A 6,686-nucleotide genomic window follows, 5' to 3' on the forward strand; every position below is an offset into this window, starting at 1 on the left:
CCATCGAAAACCTGAAAGCACTGGACGGCCGTTTCGTCCTATTATGGGACTCCTCAGCAGTGCGCATCCACGATCCCGCCTCACGAGATTCGAACCCAGGACCTACCAGTCTCGCGCCAGAGCACTTAACCCACAATAGGATGGAACGACCGTCCAGGTTTTCCATGGTAGTCTAGCTTCAATTGACTCATGATTTCAACTACGAAAATACTAAATTCTTCACAAAACCCCTTCTGATTTTATCTTTTTACTATTGATTTCTCTTATCAATACTATATGAGATCACAGGCTAATAATAAATTGGCATCGGATAGTAATCGAAACAAACTTATTTTTGTACAACCATGTAATTTTCACTAAATTCAAAATAGAAGAATTTCTTATGAAATCAATTTAAAAAGTCAAATGTTTCGTTTGTTCTTTATTTTAAGCTTTATGTTATGTTTTCGTTTCTTCATTTTTAACTTCTATTATGCTGATATATGTTTTTTTGTTCTTTTTTTGGAATGTTAGAGATTCAATATCTTTAACATTACTGTTTATTATATATTTCGATGATTGTTTTTAAGACGAGCGGTTATCAGTACTACTACTACTACTACCACTAGCACTACTACTACTACTAATAATAATAATAATGGTAATAGTAATAATATCGAAAGTAATGAAAATAATTCACTATTGACTCTTATTTGACATTTTATCTCATAAATGTAAATATGTTTATATATGCTTAGATGAGCATAGTGTGTGTTTGAGTATGCGTATATATAGAATAGCGTATACACAGTTTATATGACTGATTTTTAAGACAATACAATTGATAATCAATGTTACTATGATGATTATGGCATAGTTATTACAGAAGAAAGTCATTGAAACAGTCAAATAAATTGACTTATTGATTAGTAGTTAAACATAATAAACTAATTCCATATCTGATTTCCTTTATTAGATAAAATAAATTCTATAATTTAGTAAATATTTATTTATTTTTGTATAGAAAAACAAACATTAATTTAAATTATGTTTAGTAAATAAATAATTTTTAGTAATAATAATAATAATAGTGATAGTATTAGTATGAAAATATTTGTTATCTATTTCTAGCAGTGTTACTTTTCAAATCACTGAAGGCAATGATGAACGGTTGCTCAATTTCGTGGATTAGTTGAAGTTTAACATTAACACCGTTGGATGCCGGCTTCGTGGTCTAGTGGTTAAACGCTCGCGTGCGAGACTCATAGGTCCTGGGTTCGAATCTCGCGAGGCGGGGTCGTGAAAATCCCACAATAGGACGAGACGACTGTTCAGTGCTTCCAGGTTTTCCATGATGTTGTAGCTTCAAATGACTCATGATTTCAACTATAAAACTAATAGACTGACTTATTTAACACTCTAAGACTTCATTATTTAATATGTATATATTTGAAATATACAGAATGTCTTCTCTGAAACATATGATGTTTCATAGACAGTCTGTTTACATCATTTTCATAGTGTTATTTCATTATTAAAAAGTAATCTCAGTAAATACATGTCTTCAGTATTTTCTGCCATCACTTTATAACTGAATGAATAATTATTAAGCTGGAACATTAGTAATGGTTATCATGATAATCAGTAAATTAGAGGAGTTCAGTGAAAGTAAATATGATTATGATGATATGACATATAAGTTATACAAACATTTTTGTAATCACAATTGTTTGTTTGCTTGAAACTTGTATGTAGGTATATCCAAAAAAGCACTCTTTACCTTATATTTAATGAACAAGAATACAAGTGGGGGACAAAATATCTCAGTAAAATATGAGAACCATATAGTAAATAGTTAATTTGCCAACTATCAATCAATTGTCTCAATCTTGACCGTTCCTTCTGCAAAGTCAGTCCACTGTCTCCGATTGTCATTGTTCATGCATTTTCGTTATTGATCTTCTACTGAAGTACATTCAATGCCCGACCATCGTTATATACTACTTATGTGGATATAAGTAACCCAAACCACAGTATTGGCGAAATGAGCTCTAGAAAATTAAACTAAGTTACATATGATCTCAACATTCAAACAAATATAAACTAATCTTTATCACTAGATTCTCAGTTAAAATTATTTCCATAGGAGAATATTTCGTGGTTATTTTTTGGCTATTATTTTTTAATTATTGGTTTATTTGTTAGCCTATAAATATCAAATAGTCATAATGGTTTGACTCAGTATTTTACATATGAATAATAGTCTTTATTTTCTAATATGAACCTATATATATATGTTTAGACAGTCAGTATTTTTCGCTTTTAAAATTGGAGATCGGCTTGGTGTTCAAATACTAGAGTCAAAAAATGAATGAATACATGATGGGTTGGAGAATGCTTATCGGTGGCCTATGCTCCATTTGGGGTAACAGGCGTAAGTAAGTAAAGTAATTATAAAGAATCAATGGTGCTAGTCAAGTTTTTAGCAATAATTATCGAAACCCAAATTGGATTTATCCATAAAACAATTACTCATGCAGTCACTTTAAGTAATATAAACTTCATAAAGATCTATAAGAGTGATACTGAGATATTTACTAGTAAAAAGGAATAACTTTCACCTTCAAAAATATCAGTTTTAATTTTGTTTGAACACTTATAAATATTTCTATTTCGTCTTATCATTATTTTAATAATCTTTATTGTCGTCTTTTACTTCACAAAATTAAATTTTTATTTCATCAACTATAATGCTCTACAATGTCTCACCTAAAAAGTCTTGAATGTAAAGGTAATGGCTGGTGACAAAAAAAACTGTATTAAGCTATATGAACAATTATTCCGTAAGCTTGATGAAATTCATCAGTTCCTCATAATTTCGAAAACGGTTGTAAGTCTAGTTGGATGCACATAGAAACATTGATAGCTGAGTAATAATTTTTTGTCTAGGAGACAGACTACTTTGAAATGCATACAATTATGACTAGGTTGTGAAGCTGATCGAAATTCAAATAAATTATTCATAGACGTGTTACTTCAGTTCATATGATTTGTACATATTAGGAATTAGAACAAAACGTTACAGTGTACGTTACAGACTGGCAATTAATTGGTGGCAAAGTGAGTTTCGAAATGTATTTATGTGATCATTTTTAGCATATCGAATATACTAAAATATGTCACGTAACTGTTTTGAATTATACAAATTTAAAAAAACTCGGAAAAGTCCTAGAACTCTAATTTCCACCTGTTCTATTTGATCGTGTTGTGTAACCTTGAAAAACTAATATTTTACAACATCTCAGAAGTGTTGCGACTGTGCCATTAACAGATTGATCTTACTTCAAACCATTAACAGTGTAAGTTTGTTCCTTCATTTCATTAATAATCTGCTATGAAGATAGAATAAACAAAAAGAAGAGTTCTAGTGCATATTCCAGGGTCCTATGAATTTGTTAGCGATAAGTTTGATGTTGTATCTTGAGTTTGATCATTAGCTTTTTCTTCATTCCTAATCAACATTCAGACAAATCATAAAAATTACTTAGACAGTATCGCTGGGTAGGACGAAAGATGGTATAATGATATTAAAGGATAGCTCATTACTAATATTTATATTTGTAATTGGAAAATGAAGGTAAAAAGAGATTCTTTTCAGCTAAATTATTGGTAGGACACAGTATATCACTTTTCAATGTTACTAAATGTTTTCATTAAACTAAGGAGACCCTTGAGTTTGTAAATTATTTATCAACCAGTCAATTACGAAGTAATATGAAGGATTCGGTAAAAAATTCAACTACTGAGAATGTCACAATTCACACAAGTAGTGCAATAAAGAAAATAACTAAACTGAAAAAATATTGAATTCAAAACGGTAATACCAATAATGGTGTAAAGTTAAATGCAGTAAATTTGGTTAAGAAGGAACGATTCAAAGTAAGAATGAAAATCAAGCGATCGTAATATTCAGATTTAAAGAATGTGAACATCTATTTCGGTACCTTGAATAGGAATATTCAACTGGAGAATAACACGTTTTGGTTGTAAAGCATGAACATAATGTATATGACATCCCATCTAGCTCAATTTATCAGTAAGCAACGTAGTGCACTGTTGTACCACTCTAGACTGATCACCAAAAGACATATTCCCAACGTATACCTCACTGGTCACTATAGTATGTTAGAGTAGGTTACAGCTGAGAATCCTCCAGTAAATGATCTAACTATCTCACAAACCATAGATGGGTGAATTTTACTGCTAATACATGCTACAACACATTTCTGTCATGTGGTTTACACTAAAACAATTACTAATATCTGAGCTTCGTTGTTGATAGTCAGATATGAAAATATACAAATTAAATAATCATCGTAAAGTCTTAAGAAGTTTCCAGCAACTCATCGTTTTCATGACACCCATCTTAAAGCTTTATATCTATAAATCTATAATTGTTGTACTATAAGACATGAAGTGAAAATAAATATTTACTTAAATATTCTTTCTTTCTAGTAAAAGTGGGTATCTAGATATTATTATGATTCAATGGTTTATCTTAAATTTTAAAATTAATTCTAATAAAGAGTCAATTATTTAGTTAAGTAAAACAATGAGCATTCCTTCTGTCACTAAGAAAAAAATCGTAAGTTTACATTCATGTGATCATTTGGATAATGAAATGTTTGATAAGTTTGCCAAAATTTTTTTATTTTTAATTAATAATAATCAAGTCTAAAAGTTGTCTAATAATTAACTTTTGATGTAGATATACACTTGTTACACTTTAAAAAAATTAAAAAAAAACTAAATGTTCCATCTTATCATTAAAAAATACAGTTTGATGTCTGCACGTGGTCTACTGTTGAATATTCAAATACTACTTAAATTGTATAGTGTAAGCAAAAAAATTGTTAAATATTTAGGTGGTTTAATAACAAGGTAAACACGATTTGATATAGATGTGTAATCCCTAACTAAATGCTTTAATCAGTTGTTAATAAAATGAGCTCAACTACTGCTGTCTGTAAAATAAGAACTTGATACTTCTCTATACTTTAAATCATAATGAAGAATATCACATTTTTAAGCGAAACAATAATATAACTTTATTTATATTATCCTACTACAAGTTTATCATGTTAAACAGGTATAATAAACAAACATGGATAGTGGCTAGCAATGGAATCCAGGACACGCGTTAAGTCCTATTTTTGGGACTCGTCAGCCGGATTTATCTGCATCTCAGAGTTGATGTTCACTCTGGGACTCCAACTCAGTACATTTCGCTTGAAATGCCATCGCGTTATCTACTCAGCTACCGTGTCCTGATAGCCACTAGTTTTTGAGATAGGGTGAAGTTTAAATTCACTTTTTATTATTTGTTTGAATCTTCACATTGATGTTTAGGATTGCAATTGATCAGTCTCTTGTTGGCATGTATGCGTACTGTGTGCATAATGCTTGTGAATTAAGGCTATATCGAAGCATTACGCACAGTATGCACATATGTTAATAAGTGACTGATCAATTACAGTTCTAAACATCAATGAGAAGATTCAAACAAATAATACCAAGTGAATTTAAACAGGTATAGTTTTTTTATGGTTTTCTTGTTGAAATGAGTTGTCTATTAATCGTCGATTGTATGGATTGAAAGTTTTATTATCTAGGATTTACATGAACCATGTCTAACTCATGTTGAAAAATTTTAATATGTCAGTGAAATCGATGATGTCCTAGATAACTGTTTATATGTAAATTAGTTGAAACTCAGTTGATTTAACCTAGTATTTACTATGTGAATTGTTTGTACCTAAGCTTCTTAAGCAACGAAAGGCTTAATTTCTTGTAGGCTATAAATAAAATTACCACTTAGGTGGGGTATAAATTCATGACGTCATGCATCTAAGTGAAATTTTATGTGAAATTAAATCACTCATACTGTGGTGTAGGTTACTCATATCCACATGAGTATTAAATAACGGTGGTCAAGCATGTATTTCAGTTGAAAATCGGTAAGGAAAGAACTAGAACAGAACGCAATTGGTATGAAAATGCATGAACATTGAAATCTGAGACAATGAACTGATATTTACAAAAACGAACAGTCACGTTTGAAACGATGGATTGTTATTTTAGTGAGATATTCTGTAATTTTGTGCTCGAATACATTCGATTGTCTTCACTCGTTTTCTTGTTCACTACAATACTGGGGGTTTGACAAATAAAAGAAATAAGTGATGTAATTACTAAAGTTAAATAAAGTATCTGATGCACAGATATTTACCCTTTATAGATGTGATTAAAACAGACACAGGCTTGAATTATTTCATTCATTCAAATTAGTTGAAAATGATAAACTTAAATACGAAACATTTAATACTGATTTAATAAGTAGTTTATTATTTGATTGGTTTACAAAAGAGTAAATTTACAAACAACAACAACTACTACTTAATAATCTCTCATTAACTCCACTCAATGAAAGCTAAAACTAACAACTCAAAGTTAAAATAAATTATAAAATAAACAATTATTTTCCACAAATAGTCTTTTCTTTCTTATTTGCATCTTGTGTATTAATGACTTAAAAATATATGCTCAATAACGTTAATTTAAATCTAAAGCTGTCGTTATCTTATGTATTAATTTAAAACAAGTTGATATATTCACTTGATATTGTTTGTTTGAATCTTCCCATTGAT

The 6,686-nt window shown here is 29.8% G+C and overlaps 1 non-coding gene across 1 annotated transcript; it reads left to right on the top strand.

Moving 5' to 3' along the window:
• The first annotated feature begins 1,203 nt into the window (after window positions 1–1,203).
• On the top strand, window positions 1,204–1,274 carry Smp_tRNA_00826_Pseudo_???.1.1. Its single transcript has one exon. It is a non-coding gene (tRNA).
• The last annotated feature ends 5,412 nt before the right edge of the window (window positions 1,275–6,686 follow it).

The sequence above is a fragment of the Schistosoma mansoni genome, chromosome 1 (genome assembly GCF_000237925.1).
Source record: "Schistosoma mansoni strain Puerto Rico chromosome 1, complete genome".
Taxonomy (NCBI): Eukaryota; Metazoa; Platyhelminthes; class Trematoda; order Strigeidida; family Schistosomatidae; genus Schistosoma; species Schistosoma mansoni.